Source organism: Sinohyriopsis cumingii, unplaced genomic scaffold, assembly GCF_028554795.1.
Source record: "Sinohyriopsis cumingii isolate HCF-2022 unplaced genomic scaffold, ASM2855479v2 utg000547l, whole genome shotgun sequence".
In the NCBI taxonomy this organism is placed as follows: domain Eukaryota; kingdom Metazoa; phylum Mollusca; class Bivalvia; order Unionida; family Unionidae; genus Sinohyriopsis; species Sinohyriopsis cumingii.
The window spans coordinates 31,857-50,026 of NW_028315907.1; the positions used below are offsets into that span (position 1 = coordinate 31,857).

Consider the following 18,170-nt stretch of genomic DNA (forward strand, 5'->3'; position numbering starts at 1 on the left):
TGAACCACTGCAAATCGACTTGTCAGGTCAAAGGAATACTACTATTTGTTTCCTCTGTTTTATTAAATTTGAAATCTTTGTGCCACTGATTGGCCAGCTACGCTTCGCCGTACTCCGAGTCTAGAAGCTTTGGATTGTTGAAAGTGCTGCTGATACAGAAGTAACTGGTGATGCAGATGATCTCTACAATGAGACTTATGATGAAGCTGTCACTGCTTTTGATAAGGACAACAAGCTTGCTGTATTAACGAAGTTGTTCCTGTTATTTGAAGATATTGTTTCTCTCTCTCTCTCTCTCTCTCTCTCTCTCTCTCTCTACTGCAGAGAAGTTCTGTGAAAATAAAACTTGATTTTCGTCGAATCCAGTAAGCATGTTTCCATTTATTTCTCTTTCTTTCTTTCTTTCTCTCACAAATATGCTGGATCGCTGTTACTCAAAGATATTTCACACGTTCGTTGTGAGATGGCTCTTTGAAAGTTGTTTGTTGTAGGGTTTAATGCCATTTTTCAGCACAAGATAGGCTATGCATGGCAGGCAATATAAATGGTGGAGGAAGAACCCGGGAGAAGAAAACTGAACGGAAAGAACTCCCGACCCATGATAACATACTGGCAAGCTTTCTCTGATAACCACATGGGCCAAATCCGAAACTCAAACACACGCAGACAGGTGAGATGGCCGCGATCCGTAATGGTGGGCTATTTAGACCACCCGGGGTACCCACCCCTTGAAAGAGCAGTGTAAGAAATAATAACATTATCGATTGGCACGTGCTAATCAGAGACATCCAGACTAATTTTGTCATAAGCTTGAGATTATTGGTTATTTTTAATTGAATTATCAGGGGTTAGCGCGAACGCAGACCCCCACACTAATAAATAACGACCCCGAGTCACCCACATTTGGGGTGATCGCAGGTTTCAGCCCAACCGAAGTGCAATGGAAAGGCCTCATCCTGGGGAAACCGCCTAGCTGATCACGGTACTCCCTGGTCCAGGTAAGTATGATTTCTTGACGTTTACTGACGTTTATCAACTGACATTTGTGTCTGGAGTAGGAAGTGTGCCTCTAAGTAATGAAAATAAATTAAAACGATTCAGGGCCATGGTACTGCTGATGTCTTAGTATTCCGAATAACTTTATAGCTTATGTTTCAACATTACAAAAGTAACTGAAATGTCTTCAAATAGTCCTTTATTTGCAATTTCAGTTTCTTTTACGGTGGATATATGCTATATAGGTTTGCTCGGACGGCAGGGGATAGTTTCGTATATTGGCCCCTGGCAAATTTCTTAACTTGAGGCAACGGTGCGTATTTTTCAGCTATTATGGTTTTTTAATTAAATATATGGATACATTTTTCAATTCCGCGTTTCGGGCTTGTCTTGTTCTTGAAACTGATATCAGCCATTGACCTCCCATAGTTACTTCACAGCAAGTTGACAGTGAAATAGCAATAGTCGTCTAGCAAGAACTATGGTCAATCACATCCAGCTGTTTAGTACACAATGCTTTCCCGAACTGTTACGTAGGGAAAGGGATTGTGTTTGCACTGGCAAGATCGCTTGGTGTCATAAATGAAAAATGCAGGTATAAATTTGAGGTTGCAGTGCATCAACCTCTTTTGCTATGAACCACTGCAAATCGACTTGTCAGGTCAAAGGAATACTACTATTTGTTTCCTCTGTTTTATTAAATTTGAAATCTTTGTGCCACTGATTGGCCAGCTACGCTTCGCCGTACTCCGAGTCTAGAAGCTTTGGATTGTTGAAAGTGCTGCTGATACAGAAGTAACTGGTGATGCAGATGATCTCTACAATGAGACTTATGATGAAGCTGTCACTGCTTTTGATAAGGACAACAAGCTTGCTGTATTAACGAAGTTGTTCCTGTTATTTGAAGATATTGTTTCTCTCTCTCTCTCTCTCTCTCTCTCTACTGCAGAGAAGTTCTGTGAAAATAAAACTTGATTTTCGTCGAATCCAGTAAGCATGTTTCCATTTATTTCTCTTTCTTTCTTTCTTTCTCTCACAAATATGCTGGATCGCTGTTACTCAAAGATATTTCACACGTTCGTTGTGAGATGGCTCTTTGAAAGTTGTTTGTTGTAGGGTTTAATGCCATTTTTCAGCACAAGATAGGCTATGCATGGCAGGCAATATAAATGGTGGAGGAAGAACCCGGGAGAAGAAAAATGAACGGAAAGAACTCCCGACCCATGATAACATACTGGCAAGCTTTCTCTGATAACCACATGGGCCAAATCCGAAACTCAAACACACGCAGACAGGTGAGATGGCCGCGATCCGTAATGGTGGGCTATTTATACCACCCGGGGTACCCACCCCTTGAAAGAGCAGTGTAAGAAATAATAACATTATCGATTGGCACGTGCTAATCAGAGACATCCAGACTAATTTTGTCATAAGCTTGAGATTATTGGTTATTTTTAATTGAATTATCAGGGGTTAGCGCGAACGCAGACCCCCACACTAATAAATAACGACCCCGAGTCACCCACATTTGGGGTGATCGCAGGTTTCAGCCCAACCGAAGTGCAATGGAAAGGCCTCATCCTGGGGAAACCGCCTAGCTGATCACGGTACTCCCTGGTCCAGGTAAGTATGATTTCTTAACGTTTACTGACGTTTATCAACTGACATTTGTGTCTGGAGTAGGAAGTGTGCCTCTAAGTAATGAAAATAAATTAAAACGATTCAGGGCCATGGTACTGCTGATGTCTTAGTATTCCGAATAACTTTATAGCTTATGTTTCAACATTACAAAAGTAACTGAAATGTCTTCAAATAGTCCTTTATTTGCAATTTCAGTTTCTTTTACGGTGGATATATGCTATATAGGTTTGCTCGGACGGCAGGGGATAGTTTCGTATATTGGCCCCTGGCAAATTTCTTAACTTGAGGCAACGGTGCGTATTTCTCAGCTATTATGGTTTTTTAATTAAATATATGGATACATTTTTCAATTCCGCGTTTCGGGCTTGTCTTGTTCTTGAAACTGATATCAGCCATTGACCTCCCATAGTTACTTCACAGCAAGTTGACAGTGAAATAGCAATAGTCGTCTAGCAAGAACTATGGTCAATCACATCCAGCTGTTTAGTACACAATGCTTTCCCGAACTGTTACGTAAGGAAAGGGATTGTGTTTGCACTGGCAAGATCGCTTGGTGTCATAAATGAAAAATGCAGGTATAAATTTGAGGTTGCAGTGCATCAACCTCTTTTGCTATGAACCACTGCAAATCGACTTGTCAGGTCAAAGGAATACTACTATTTGTTTCCTCTGTTTTATTAAATTTGAAATCTTTGTGCCACTGATTGGCCAGCTACGCTTCGCCGTACTCCGAGTCTAGAAGCTTTGGATTGTTGAAAGTGCTGCTGATACAGAAGTAACTGGTGATGCAGATGATCTCTACAATGAGACTTATGATGAAGCTGTCACTGCTTTTGATAAGGACAACAAGCTTGCTGTATTAACGAAGTTGTTCCTGTTATTTGAAGATATTGTTTCTCTCTCTCTCTCTCTCTCTCTCTCTCTCTCTCTCTCTCTCTCTCTCTACTGCAGACAAGTTCTGTGAAAATAAAACTTGATTTTCGTCGAATCCAGTAAGCATGTTTCCATTTATTTCTCTTTCTTTCTTTCTTTCTCTCACAAATATGCTGGATCGCTGTTACTCAAAGATATTTCACACGTTCGTTGTGAGATGGCTCTTTGAAAGTTGTTTGTTGTAGGGTTTAATGCCATTTTTCAGCACAAGACTGGCTATGCATGGCAGGCAATATAAATGGTGGAGTAAGAACCCGGGAGAAGAAAACTGAACGGAAAGAACTCCCGACCCATGATAACATACTGGCAAGCTTTCTCTGATAACCACATGGGCCAAATCCGAAACTCAAACACACGCAGACAGGTGAGATGGCCGCGATCCGTAATGGTGGGCTATTTAGACCACCCGGGGTACCCACCCCTTGAAAGAGCAGTGTAAGAAATAATAACATTATCGATTGGCACGTGCTAATCAGAGACATCCAGACTAATTTTGTCATAAGCTTGAGATTATTGGTTATTTTTAATTGAATTATCAGGGGTTAGCGCGAACGCAGACCCCCACACTAATAAATAACGACCCCGAGTCACCCACATTTGGGGTGATCGCAGGTTTCATCCCAACCGAAGTGCAATGGAAAGGCCTCATCCTGGGGAAACCGCCTAGCTGATCACGGTACTCCCTGGTCCAGGTAAGTATGATTCCTTGACGTTTACTGACGTTTATCAACTGACATTTGTGTGTGGAGTAGGAAGTGTGCCTCTAAGTAATGAAAATAAATTAAAACGATTCAGGGCCATGGTACTGCTGATGTCTTAGTATTCCGAATAACTTTATAGCTTATGTTTCAACATTACAAAAGTAACTGAAATGTCTTCAAATAGTCCTTTATTTGCAATTTCAGTTTCTTTTACGGTGGATATATGCTATATAGGTTTGCTCGGACGGCAGGGGATAGTTTCGTATATTGGCCCCTGGCAAATTTCTTAACTTGAGGCAACGGTGTGTATTTTTCAGCTATTATGGTTTTTTAATTAAATATATGGATACATTTTTCAATTCCGCGTTTCGGGCTTGTCTTGTTCTTGAAACTGATATCAGCCATTGACCTCCCATAGTTACTTCACAGCAAGTTGACAGTGAAATAGCAATAGTCGTCTAGCAAGAACTATGGTCAATCACATCCAGCTGTTTAGTACACAATGCTTTCCCGAACTGTTGCGTAGGGAAAGGGATTGTGTTTGCACTGGCAAGATCGCTTGGTGTCATAAATGAAAAATGCAGGTATAAATTTGAGGTTGCAGTGCATCAACCTCTTTTGCTATGAACCACTGCAAATCGACTTGTCAGGTCAAAGGAATACTACTATTTGTTTCCTCTGTTTTATTAAATTTGAAATCTTTGTGCCACTGATTGGCCAGCTACGCTTCGCCGTACTCCGAGTCTAGAAGCTTTGGATTGTTGAAAGTGCTGCTGATACAGAAGTAACTGGTGATGCAGATGATCTCTACAATGAGACTTATGATGAAGCTGTCACTGCTTTTGATAAGGACAACAAGCTTGCTGTATTAACGAAGTTGTTCCTGTTATTTGAAGATATTGTTTCTCTCTCTCTCTCTCTCTCTACTGCAGAGAAGTTCTGTGAAAATAAAACTTGATTTTCGTCGAATCCAGTAAGCATGTTTCCATTTATTTCTCTTTCTTTCTTTCTTTCTCTCACAAATATGCTGGATCGCTGTTACTCAAAGATATTTCACACGTTCGTTGTGAGATGGCTCTTTGAAAGTTGTTTGTTGTAGGGTTTAATGCCATTTTTCAGCACAAGATAGGCTATGCATGGCAGGCAATATAAATGGTGGAGGAAGAACCCGGGAGAAGAAAACTGAACGGAAAGAACTCCCGACCCATGATAACATACTGGCAAGCTTTCTCTGATAACCACATGGGCCAAATCCGAAACTCAAACACACGCAGACAGGTGAGATGGCCGCGATCCGTAATGGTGGGCTATTTAGACCACCCGGGGTACCCACCCCTTGAAAGAGCAGTGTAAGAAATAATAACATTATCGATTGGCACGTGCTAATCAGAGACATCCAGACTAATTTTGTCATAAGCTTGAGATTATTGGTTATTTTTAATTGAATTATCAGGGGTTAGCGCGAACGCAGACCCCCACACTAATAAATAACGACCCCGAGTCACCCACATTTGGGGTGATCGCAGGTTTCAGCCCAACCGAAGTGCAATGGAAAGGCCTCATCCTGGGGAAACCGCCTAGCTGATCACGGTACTCCCTGGTCCAGGTAAGTATGATTTCTTGACGTTTACTGACGTTTATCAACTGACGTTTGTGTCTGGAGTAGGAAGTGTGCCTCTAAGTAATGAAAATAAATTAAAACGATTCAGGGCCATGGTACTGCTGATGTCTTAGTATTCCGAATAACTTTATAGCTTATGTTTCAACATTACAAAAGTAACTGAAATGTCTTCAAATAGTCCTTTATTTGCAATTTCAGTTTCTTTTACGGTGGATATATGCTATATAGGTTTGCTCGGACGGCAGGGGATAGTTTCGTATATTGGCCCCTGGCAAATTTCTTAACTTGAGGCAACGGTGCGTATTTTTCAGCTATTATGGTTTTTTAATTAAATATATGGATACATTTTTCAATTCCGCGTTTCGGGCTTGTCTTGTTCTTGAAACTGATATCAGCCATTGACCTCCCATAGTTACTTCACAGCAAGTTGACAGTGAAATAGCAATAGTCGTCTAGCAAGAACTATGGTCAATCACATCCAGCTGTTTAGTACACAATGCTTTCCCGAACTGTTACGTAGGGAAAGGGATTGTGTTTGCACTGGCAAGATCGCTTGGTGTCATAAATGAAAAATGCAGGTATAAATTTGAGCTTGCAGTGCATCAACCTCTTTTGCTATGAACCACTGCAAATCGACTTGTCAGGTCAAAGGAATACTACTATTTGTTTCCTCTGTTTTATTAAATTTGAAATCTTTGTGCCACTGATTGGCCAGCTACGCTTCGCCGTACTCCGAGTCTAGAAGCTTTGGATTGTTGAAAGTGCTGCTGATACAGAAGTAACTGGTGATGCAGATGATCTCTACAATGAGACTTATGATGAAGCTGTCACTGCTTTTGATAAGGACAACAAGCTTGCTGTATTAACGAAGTTGTTCCTGTTATTTGAAGATATTGTTTCTCTCTCTCTCTCTCTCTCTCTCTCTCTCTCTCTCTCTCTCTCTCTCTACTGCAGAGAAGTTCTGTGAAAATAAAACTTGATTTTCGTCGAATCCAGTAAGCATGTTTCCATTTATTTCTCTTTCTTTCTTTCTTTCTCTCACAAATATGCTGGATCGCTGTTACTCAAAGATATTTCACACGTTCGTTGTGAGATGGCTCTTTGAAAGTTGTTTGTTGTAGGGTTTAATGCCATTTTTCAGCACAAGATAGGCTATGCATGGCAGGCAATATAAATGGTGGAGGAAGAACCCGGGAGAAGAAAACTGAACGGAAAGAACTCCCGACCCATGATAACATACTGGCAAGCTTTCTCTGATAACCACATGGGCCAAATCCGAAACTCAAACACACGCAGACAGGTGAGATGGCCGCGATCCGTAATGGTGGGCTATTTAGACCACCCGGGGTACCCACCCCTTGAAAGAGCAGTGTAAGAAATAATAACATTATCGATTGGCACGTGCTAATCAGAGACATCCAGACTAATTTTGTCCTAAGCTTGAGATTATTGGTTATTTTTAATTGAATTATCAGGGGTTAGCGCGAACGCAGACCCCCACACTAATAAATAACGACCCCGAGTCACCCACATTTGGGGTGATCGCAGGTTTCAGCCCAACCGAAGTGCAATGGAAAGGCCTCATCCTGGGGAAACCGCCTAGCTGATCACGGTACTCCCTGGTCCAGGTAAGTATGATTTCTTGACGTTTACTGACGTTTATCAACTGACATTTGTGTCTGGAGTAGGAAGTGTGCCTCTAAGTAATGAAAATAAATTAAAACGATTCAGGGCCATGGTACTGCTGATGTCTTAGTATTCCGAATAACTTTATAGCTTATGTTTCAACATTACAAAAGTAACTGAAATGTCTTCAAATAGTCCTTTATTTGCAATTTCAGTTTCTTTTACGGTGGATATATGCTATATAGGTTTGCTCGGACGGCAGGGGATAGTTTCGTATATTGGCCCCTGGCAAATTTCTTAACTTGAGGCAACGGTGCGTATTTTTCAGCTATTATGGTTTTTTAATTAAATATATGGATACATTTTTCAATTCCGCGTTTCGGGCTTGTCTTGTTCTTGAAACTGATATCAGCCATTGACCTCCCATAGTTACTTCACAGCAAGTTGACAGTGAAATAGCAATAGTCGTCTAGCAAGAACTATGGTCAATCACATCCAGCTGTTTAGTACACAATGCTTTCCCGAACTGTTACGTAGGGAAAGGGATTGTGTTTGCACTGGCAAGATCGCTTGGTGTCATAAATGAAAAATGCAGGTATAAATTTGAGGTTGCAGTGCATCAACCTCTTTTGCTATGAACCACTGCAAATCGACTTGTCAGGTCAAAGGAATACTACTATTTGTTTCCTCTGTTTTATTAAATTTGAAATCTTTGTGCCACTGATTGGCCAGCTACGCTTCGCCGTACTCCGAGTCTAGAAGCTTTGGATTGTTGAAAGTGCTGCTGATACAGAAGTAACTGGTGATGCAGATGATCTCTACAATGAGACTTATGATGAAGCTGTCACTGCTTTTGATAAGGACAACAAGCTTGCTGTATTAACGAAGTTGTTCCTGTTATTTGAAGATATTGTTTCTCTCTCTCTCTCTCTCTCTCTCTCTCTCTCTCTCTCTCTCTCTCTACTGCAGAGAAGTTCTGTGAAAATAAAACTTGATTTTCGTCGAATCCAGTAAGCATGTTTCCATTTATTTCTCTTTCTTTCTTTCTTTCTCTCACAAATATGCTGGATCGCTGTTACTCAAAGATATTTCACACGTTCGTTGTGAGATGGCTCTTTGAAAGTTGTTTGTTGTAGGGTTTAATGCCATTTTTCAGCACAAGATAGGCTATGCATGGCAGGCAATATAAATGGTGGAGGAAGAACCCGGGAGAAGAAAACTGAACGGAAAGAACTCCCGACCCATGATAACATACTGGCAAGCTTTCTCTGATAACCACATGGGCCAAATCCGAAACTCAAACACACGCAGACAGGTGAGATGGCCGCGATCCGTAATGGTGGGCTATTTAGACCACCCGGGGTACCCACCCCTTGAAAGAGCAGTGTAAGAAATAATAACATTATCGATTGGCACGTGCTAATCAGAGACATCCAGACTAATTTTGTCCTAAGCTTGAGATTATTGGTTATTTTTAATTGAATTATCAGGGGTTAGCGCGAACGCAGACACCCACACTAATAAATAACGACCCCGAGTCACCCACATTTGGGGTGATCGCAGGTTTCAGCCCAACCGAAGTGCAATGGAAAGGCCTCATCCTGGGGAAACCGCCTAGCTGATCACGGTACTCCCTGGTCCAGGTAAGTATGATTTCTTGACGTTTACTGACGTTTATCAACTGACATTTGTGTCTGGAGTAGGAAGTGTGCCTCTAAGTAATGAAAATAAATTAAAACGATTCAGGGCCATGGTACTGCTGATGTCTTAGTATTCCGAATAACTTTATAGCTTATGTTTCAACATTACAAAAGTAACTGAAATGTCTTCAAATAGTCCTTTATTTGCAATTTCAGTTTCTTTTACGGTGGATATATGCTATATAGGTTTGCTCGGACGGCAGGGGATAGTTTCGTATATTGGCCCCTGGCAAATTTCTTAACTTGAGGCAACGGTGCGTATTTTTCAGCTATTATGGTTTTTTAATTAAATATATGGATACATTTTTCAATTCCGCGTTTCGGGCTTGTCTTGTTCTTGAAACTGATATCAGCCATTGACCTCCCATAGTTACTTCACAGCAAGTTGACAGTGAAATAGCAATAGTCGTCTAGCAAGAACTATGGTCAATCACATCCAGCTGTTTAGTACACAATGCTTTCCCGAACTGTTACGTAGGGAAAGGGATTGTGTTTGCACTGGCAAGATCGCTTGGTGTCATAAATGAAAAATGCAGGTATAAATTTGAGGTTGCAGTGCATCAACCTCTTTTGCTATGAACCACTGCAAATCGACTTGTCAGGTCAAAGGAATACTACTATTTGTTTCCTCTGTTTTATTAAATTTGAAATCTTTGTGCCACTGATTGGCCAGCTACGCTTCGCCGTACTCCGAGTCTAGAAGCTTTGGATTGTTGAAAGTGCTGCTGATACAGAAGTAACTGGTGATGCAGATGATCTCTACAATGAGACTTATGATGAAGCTGTCACTGCTTTTGATAAGGACAACAAGCTTGCTGTATTAACGAAGTTGTTCCTGTTATTTGAAGATATTGTTTCTCTCTCTCTCTCTCTCTCTCTCTCTCTCTCTCTACTGCAGAGAAGTTCTGTGAAAATAAAACTTGATTTTCGTCGAATCCAGTAAGCATGTTTCCATTTATTTCTCTTTCTTTCTTTCTTTCTCTCACAAATATGCTGGATCGCTGTTACTCAAAGATATTTCACACGTTCGTTGTGAGATGGCTCTTTGAAAGTTGTTTGTTGTAGGGTTTAATGCCATTTTTCAGCACAAGATAGGCTATGCATGGCAGGCAATATAAATGGTGGAGGAAGAACCCGGGAGAAGAAAACTGAACGGAAAGAACTCCCGACCCATGATAACATACTGGCAAGCTTTCTCTGATAACCACATGGGCCAAATCCGAAACTCAAACACACGCAGACAGGTGAGATGGCCGCGATCCGTAATGGTGGGCTATTTAGACCACCCGGGGTACCCACCCCTTGAAAGAGCAGTGTAAGAAATAATAACATTATCGATTGGCACGTGCTAATCAGAGACATCCAGACTAATTTTGTCCTAAGCTTGAGATTATTGGTTATTTTTAATTGAATTATCAGGGGTTAGCGCGAACGCAGACCCCCACACTAATAAATAACGACCCCGAGTCACCCACATTTGGGGTGATCGCAGGTTTCAGCCCAACCGAAGTGCAATGGAAAGGCCTCATCCTGGGGAAACCGCCTAGCTGATCACGGTACTCCCTGGTCCAGGTAAGTATGATTTCTTGACGTTTACTGACGTTTATCAACTGACATTTGTGTCTGGAGTAGGAAGTGTGCCTCTAAGTAATGAAAATAAATTAAAACGATTCAGGGCCATGGTACTGCTGATGTCTTAGTATTCCGAATAACTTTATAGCTTATGTTTCAACATTACAAAAGTAACTGAAATGTCTTCAAATAGTCCTTTATTTGCAATTTCAGTTTCTTTTACGGTGGATATATGCTATATAGGTTTGCTCGGACGGCAGGGGATAGTTTCGTATATTGGCCCCTGGCAAATTTCTTAACTTGAGGCAACGGTGCGTATTTTTCAGCTATTATGGTTTTTTAATTAAATATATGGATACATTTTTCAATTCCGCGTTTCGGGCTTGTCTTGTTCTTGAAACTGATATCAGCCATTGACCTCCCATAGTTACTTCACAGCAAGTTGACAGTGAAATAGCAATAGTCGTCTAGCAAGAACTATGGTCAATCACATCCAGCTGTTTAGTACACAATGCTTTCCCGAACTGTTACGTAGGGAAAGGGATTGTGTTTGCACTGGCAAGATCGCTTGGTGTCATAAATGAAAAATGCAGGTATAAATTTGAGGTTGCAGTGCATCAACCTCTTTTGCTATGAACCACTGCAAATCGACTTGTCAGGTCAAAGGAATACTACTATTTGTTTCCTCTGTTTTATTAAATTTGAAATCTTTGTGCCACTGATTGGCCAGCTACGCTTCGCCGTACTCCGAGTCTAGAAGCTTTGGATTGTTGAAAGTGCTGCTGATACAGAAGTAACTGGTGATGCAGATGATCTCTACAATGAGACTTATGATGAAGCTGTCACTGCTTTTGATAAGGACAACAAGCTTGCTGTATTAACGAAGTTGTTCCTGTTATTTGAAGATATTGTTTCTCTCTCTCTCTCTCTCTCTCTCTCTCTCTCTCTACTGCAGAGAAGTTCTGTGAAAATAAAACTTGATTTTCGTCGAATCCAGTAAGCATGTTTCCATTTATTTATCTTTCTTTCTTTCTTTCTCTCACAAATATGCTGGATCGCTGTTACTCAAAGATATTTCACACGTTCGTTGTGAGATGGCTCTTTGAAAGTTGTTTGTTGTAGGGTTTAATGCCATTTTTCAGCACAAGATAGGCTATGCATGGCAGGCAATATAAATGGTGGAGGAAGAACCCGGGAGAAGAAAACTGAACGGAAAGAACTCCCGACCCATGATAACATACTGGCAAGCTTTCTCTGATAACCACATGGGCCAAATCCGAAACTCAAACACACGCAGACAGGTGAGATGGCCGCGATCCGTAATGGTGGGCTATTTAGACCACCCGGGGTACCCACCCCTTGAAAGAGCAGTGTAAGAAATAATAACATTATCGATTGGCACGTGCTAATCAGAGACATCCAGACTAATTTTGTCATAAGCTTGAGATTATTGGTTATTTTTAATTGAATTATCAGGGGTTAGCGCGAACGCAGACCCCCACACTAATAAATAACGACCCCGAGTCACCCACATTTGGGGTGATCGCAGGTTTCAGCCCAACCGAAGTGCAATGGAAAGGCCTCATCCTGGGGAAACCGCCTAGCTGATCACGGTACTCCCTGGTCCAGGTAAGTATGATTTCTTGACGTTTACTGACGTTTATCAACTGACATTTGTGTCTGGAGTAGGAAGTGTGCCTCTAAGTAATGAAAATAAATTAAAACGATTCAGGGCCATGGTACTGCTGATGTCTTAGTATTCCGAATAACTTTATAGCTTATGTTTCAACATTACAAAAGTAACTGAAATGTCTTCAAATAGTCCTTTATTTGCAATTTCAGTTTCTTTTACGGTGGATATATGCTATATAGGTTTGCTCGGACGGCAGGGGATAGTTTCGTATATTGGCCCCTGGCAAATTTCTTAACTTGAGGCAACGGTGCGTATTTTTCAGCTATTATGGTTTTTTAATTAAATATATGGATACATTTTTCAATTCCGCGTTTCGGGCTTGTCTTGTTCTTGAAACTGATATCAGCCATTGACCTCCCATAGTTACTTCACAGCAAGTTGACAGTGAAATAGCAATAGTCGTCTAGCAAGAACTATGGTCAATCACATCCAGCTGTTTAGTACACAATGCTTTCCCGAACTGTTACGTAGGGAAAGGGATTGTGTTTGCACTGGCAAGATCGCTTGGTGTCATAAATGAAAAATGCAGGTATAAATTTGAGGTTGCAGTGCATCAACCTCTTTTGCTATGAACCACTGCAAATCGACTTGTCAGGTCAAAGGAATACTACTATTTGTTTCCTCTGTTTTATTAAATTTGAAATCTTTGTGCCACTGATTGGCCAGCTACGCTTCGCCGTACTCCGAGTCTAGAAGCTTTGGATTGTTGAAAGTGCTGCTGATACAGAAGTAACTGGTGATGCAGATGATCTCTACAATGAGACTTATGATGAAGCTGTCACTGCTTTTGATAAGGACAACAAGCTTGCTGTATTAACGAAGTTGTTCCTGTTATTTGAAGATATTGTTTCTCTCTCTCTCTCTCTCTCTCTCTCTACTGCAGAGAAGTTCTGTGAAAATAAAACTTGATTTTCGTCGAATCCAGTAAGCATGTTTCCATTTATTTCTCTTTCTTTCTTTCTTTCTCTCACAAATATGCTGGATCGCTGTTACTCAAAGATATTTCACACGTTCGTTGTGAGATGGCTCTTTGAAAGTTGTTTGTTGTAGGGTTTAATGCCATTTTTCAGCACAAGATAGGCTATGCATGGCAGGCAATATAAATGGTGGAGGAAGAACCCGGGAGAAGAAAACTGAACGGAAAGAACTCCCGACCCATGATAACATACTGGCAAGCTTTCTCTGATAACCACATGGGCCAAATCCGAAACTCAAACACACGCAGACAGGTGAGATGGCCGCGATCCGTAATGGTGGGCTATTTAGACCACCCGGGGTACCCACCCCTTGAAAGAGCAGTGTAAGAAATAATAACATTATCGATTGGCACGTGCTAATCAGAGACATCCAGACTAATTTTGTCATAAGTTTGAGATTATTGGTTATTTTTAATTGAATTATCAGGGGTTAGCGCGAACGCAGACCCCCACACTAATAAATAACGACCCCGAGTCACCCACATTTGGGGTGATCGCAGGTTTCAGCCCAACCGAAGTGCAATGGAAAGGCCTCATCCTGGGGAAACCGCCTAGCTGATCACGGTACTCCCTGGTCCAGGTAAGTATGATTTCTTGACGTTTACTGACGTTTATCAACTGACGTTTGTGTCTGGAGCAGGAAGTGTGCCTCTAAGTAATGAAAATAAATTAAAACGATTCAGGGCCATGGTACTGCTGATGTCTTAGTATTCCGAATAACTTTATAGCTTATGTTTCAACATTACAAAAGTAACTGAAATGTCTTCAAATAGTCCTTTATTTGCAATTTCAGTTTCTTTTACGGTGGATATATGCTATATAGGTTTGCTCGGACGGCAGGGGATAGTTTCGTATATTGGCCCCTGGCAAATTTCTTAACTTGAGGCAACGGTGCGTATTTCTCAGCTATTATGGTTTTTTAATTAAATATATGGATACATTTTTCAATTCCGCGTTTCGGGCTTGTCTTGTTCTTGAAACTGATATCAGCCATTGACCTCCCATAGTTACTTCACAGCAAGTTGACAGTGAAATAGCAATAGTCGTCTAGCAAGAACTATGGTCAATCACATCCAGCTGTTTAGTACACAATGCTTTCCCGAACTGTTACGTAAGGAAAGGGATTGTTTTTGCACTGGCAAGATCGCTTGGTGTCATAAATGAAAAATGCAGGTATAAATTTGAGGTTGCAGTGCATCAACCTCTTTTGCTATGAACCACTGCAAATCGACTTGTCAGGTCAAAGGAATACTACTATTTGTTTCCTCTGTTTTATTAAATTTGAAATCTTTGTGCCACTGATTGGCCAGCTACGCTTCGCCGTACTCCGAGTCTAGAAGCTTTGGATTGTTGAAAGTGCTGCTGATACAGAAGTAACTGGTGATGCAGATGATCTCTACAATGAGACTTATGATGAAGCTGTCACTGCTTTTGATAAGGACAACAAGCTTGCTGTATTAACGAAGTTGTTCCTGTTATTTGAAGATATTGTCTCTCTCTCTCTCTCTCTCTCTCTCTCTCTCTCTCTCTCTACTGCAGAGAAGTTCTGTGAAAATAAAACTTGATTTTCGTCGAATCCAGTAAGCATGTTTCCATTTATTTCTCTTTCTTTCTTTCTTTCTCTCACAAATATGCTGGATCGCTGTTACTCAAAGATATTTCACACGTTCGTTGTGAGATGGCTCTTTGAAAGTTGTTTGTTGTAGGGTTTAATGCCATTTTTCAGCACAAGACAGGCTATGCATGGCAGGCAATATAAATGGTGGAGGAAGAACCCGGGAGAAGAAAAATGAACGGAAAGAACTCCCGACCCATGATAACATACTGGGAAGCTTTCTCTGATAACCACATGGGCCAAATCCGAAACTCAAACACACGCAGACAGGTGAGATGGCCGCGATCCGTAATGGTGGGCTATTTAGACCACCCGGGGTACCCACCCCTTGAAAGAGCAGTGTAAGAAATAATAACATTATCGATTGGCACGTGCTAATCAGAGACATCCAGACTAATTTTGTCCTAAGCTTGAGATTATTGGTTATTTTTAATTGAATTATCAGGGGTTAGCGCGAACGCAGACCCCCACACTAATAAATAACGACCCCGAGTCACCCACATTTGGGGTGATCGCAGGTTTCAGCCCAACCGAAGTGCAATGGAAAGGCCTCATCCTGGGGAAACCTTTTTTATTTTTCATAAATTCTTTATTCAATATTTACATGTTAAAATGTACAAGCGAAAACGACACTCCCATCTTCACCCCATACACGCCTTAGCACACAAACTCATAAATACACGTAGATGTGCACACTCACTGTCCATCCATGCTCTTGTATACACACAAATGTACATATATTGTAAAGCGCATAGCTCACAAGCGACAAAGTTATACATAATATGATTGTATGCAATTTCTATTGTAAATTTGTAACATCTAGTTTGCGAAACGTATAATAATCTCATACAGAAGTTTAAATATTGCAAATTATAAAATTCTAATATTAGAGAAACTGTATTCTTAAAAATGCAAAGTGTATTTAAGGTGATGCAAGTACTATACCTCATGTAAATTTGATAGACCAGTGAAGTGCTGTAAAAGTTCGTGCAATAAAACAGAGAATGTTAGCACGTGCTGCTTGAGATATTCTTAAATTAACGTGTAGGCCGGCAGACGTGGATTAAAACATGGTGACTGTGTAGTGAGAGCTAAGGAGAAATCGTAAAATTATATATAATTGGATTTATCCAAAAGGGAAGGAATGTAGTATTATTCTAGACTTATGTCTATTACTAATTCAAAATTGAAGAGAGAACAGAATAATCCAGCTAAACACCATTTATCTATAAAATGAACCAAGTTAAGCCTGGAAAAGTCAGTTCTGATTCTGCATTTTAATCGGGAGAGAAAGAAGGATAACAAGGTGTTACTGGTTACCACTTCTTTATAATAATATGCTCGTATACGTTTAATCCATATAGCATATTTATATTCAGCGCATAATAAAAGGCACAAGTCCTCGAATTCAGGTTCCGGGAACGAGGCCCCATTCGGGATAAGACCGAATTTAAGGAAAGTATAAAAGGTATTGAAGGAGTTTCTGGAAAGTTTTTTTAACCATTTGATAATGAGCTGTTGTAAGGGGAGTATTAATTTGCATTCGAAAAATAAATGATCAGTCGTTTCAATGTCACCGCAAAAAGCGCATAACTTAGATTTGGAAATCTTCTTTAAGAACATGTTGTAGTTAACGGGCAAAATATCATGTATTGTTTTGAAACACACATCTCTAGTGATGGGGTCTAAAATTTTATTATGCAAATTTTTCCAAATGTTGCCGAAATTTAAATCGTATAATTTGGTTATTTTAGGTTCAAGAACATAGCTTTGTAATTGTCGTTGGTAGAAATATTTTGTGGGGACTAGACCAAATTTGAGACTAGGATTATTTTCATGAAATGTTTTGAAAATGGTCATGCACTTTTGATAGAATTTAGGAACATATAGCGTATGAGTAAATTTATTAAGCGCCAAATTAGGGTTGAAAGACCTTAGTTGTAAACCGATCCAATACCTTGCAAAATCTTTCCATTTGGCTGAATATTCATCGTCGAGTAATTTTTGTATATGCTGTATACGTATTGCTTGGATTTTACATCTCAAATGGGTGATGTTTAAACCTCCGTCGTAAAGGGGATTGATGCATACAGCTCTAGCGAGAGGTTCGAATTTAGAATTCCACAAAAATGTGAAGATATTCCTATTTATTAAAATTTCATAATGTTTAGGTAGATCAGTCACGGTTGCAGTATACCAAATTTTGCTATAAGCTAAAAGATTAATAACATGGGATTTAGAAATGAGAGGTAAATTTCTACGTTTCCATAGTAATAGTGTATTCGTAAGTTTAGTAACATTTTTGTTCCAGTGATCATCATGACTTAAATCGTTGCCAAAATGAAACCCTACAATTTTTTGTTTGTCGATCCAGGAAATGCCAAAGGGGTGATCACTGCGGTTCCGCCATTTACCCATGAACATACCGTTTGATTTGCTATAATTTACCTTAGCACCGGAAGCGCGATCGTACATGCGAGACCAAAATAAATACCGTTCGATCGATTTGTCCGTGCAACAGAAGCCTGTACTATCGTCCGCGAAAAGGGAGATCTTACAGGCTTCTCTTGCACCTGGCACCTTAACACCTATAATTTCTGGGTCGTTTCGAATTTTGATTGCAAAAGGCTCGTACACTATTACATATAAAAGGGGGGAAAGACTGCAACCTTGACGGACTCCTCTTGAGATTAAAAAGGGGTCCGAAATAAAATTATTGACTATAACTGATGAACTAATATCAGTGTAGAAAATTGAAATCCATTTAATAAAGTCAGGATGAAACCCGAAAGATTCTAATGTTTTTAACATAAATTGATAATTTACCCTATCAAATGCTTTTTCTTGATCTAAGGAAATAAATGCACATGATAATTCTTTTTGTTCGATGTAGTCACAGATGTTTCGTATAAGGTGACCATTATCAAAAATAGATCGACCTTTAACTCCACATGTTTGCTCCATGTGTATTATTTTGGACATGACATTTCCAAGTCGATTAGCAATAACTTTGGATAGAATTTTATAGTCTAAATTTAATAGGGAGATAGGTCTCCAATTTTTCATATTATTTGAATTTTCAGGATCCTTACATA

General features: G+C 40.2%; 10 non-coding genes across 10 annotated transcripts; all 10 read right to left on the reverse strand.

Annotated features, from left to right (window-relative positions):
* Positions 1-842: 842 nt before the first annotated feature.
* Positions 843-1,006, reverse strand: LOC149773848 (U1 spliceosomal RNA). The gene has a single exon (XR_016417226.1). It is a non-coding gene; the product is annotated as a U1 spliceosomal RNA (small nuclear RNA).
* A 1,457-nt stretch (positions 1,007-2,463) lies between these two features.
* On the reverse strand, positions 2,464-2,627 carry LOC149773849 (U1 spliceosomal RNA). The gene has a single exon (XR_016417227.1). It is a non-coding gene; the product is annotated as a U1 spliceosomal RNA (small nuclear RNA).
* A 1,479-nt stretch (positions 2,628-4,106) lies between these two features.
* LOC149773850 (U1 spliceosomal RNA) lies at positions 4,107-4,270 on the reverse strand. The gene has a single exon (XR_016417211.1). It is a non-coding gene; the product is annotated as a U1 spliceosomal RNA (small nuclear RNA).
* A 1,451-nt stretch (positions 4,271-5,721) lies between these two features.
* On the reverse strand, positions 5,722-5,885 carry LOC149773851 (U1 spliceosomal RNA). The gene has a single exon (XR_016417228.1). It is a non-coding gene; the product is annotated as a U1 spliceosomal RNA (small nuclear RNA).
* A 1,479-nt stretch (positions 5,886-7,364) lies between these two features.
* LOC149773852 (U1 spliceosomal RNA) lies at positions 7,365-7,528 on the reverse strand. The gene has a single exon (XR_016417229.1). It is a non-coding gene; the product is annotated as a U1 spliceosomal RNA (small nuclear RNA).
* A 1,477-nt stretch (positions 7,529-9,005) lies between these two features.
* LOC149773853 (U1 spliceosomal RNA) lies at positions 9,006-9,169 on the reverse strand. Its single transcript, XR_016417214.1, has one exon. It is a non-coding gene; the product is annotated as a U1 spliceosomal RNA (small nuclear RNA).
* Positions 9,170-10,634: 1,465 nt separating this feature from the next.
* Positions 10,635-10,798, reverse strand: LOC149773854 (U1 spliceosomal RNA). The gene has a single exon (XR_016417230.1). It is a non-coding gene; the product is annotated as a U1 spliceosomal RNA (small nuclear RNA).
* A 1,465-nt stretch (positions 10,799-12,263) lies between these two features.
* LOC149773855 (U1 spliceosomal RNA) lies at positions 12,264-12,427 on the reverse strand. The gene has a single exon (XR_016417231.1). It is a non-coding gene; the product is annotated as a U1 spliceosomal RNA (small nuclear RNA).
* A 1,457-nt stretch (positions 12,428-13,884) lies between these two features.
* On the reverse strand, positions 13,885-14,048 carry LOC149773856 (U1 spliceosomal RNA). Its single transcript, XR_016417232.1, has one exon. It is a non-coding gene; the product is annotated as a U1 spliceosomal RNA (small nuclear RNA).
* A 1,469-nt stretch (positions 14,049-15,517) lies between these two features.
* On the reverse strand, positions 15,518-15,681 carry LOC149773857 (U1 spliceosomal RNA). The gene has a single exon (XR_016417220.1). It is a non-coding gene; the product is annotated as a U1 spliceosomal RNA (small nuclear RNA).
* Between the last annotated feature and the right edge of the window lie 2,489 nt (positions 15,682-18,170).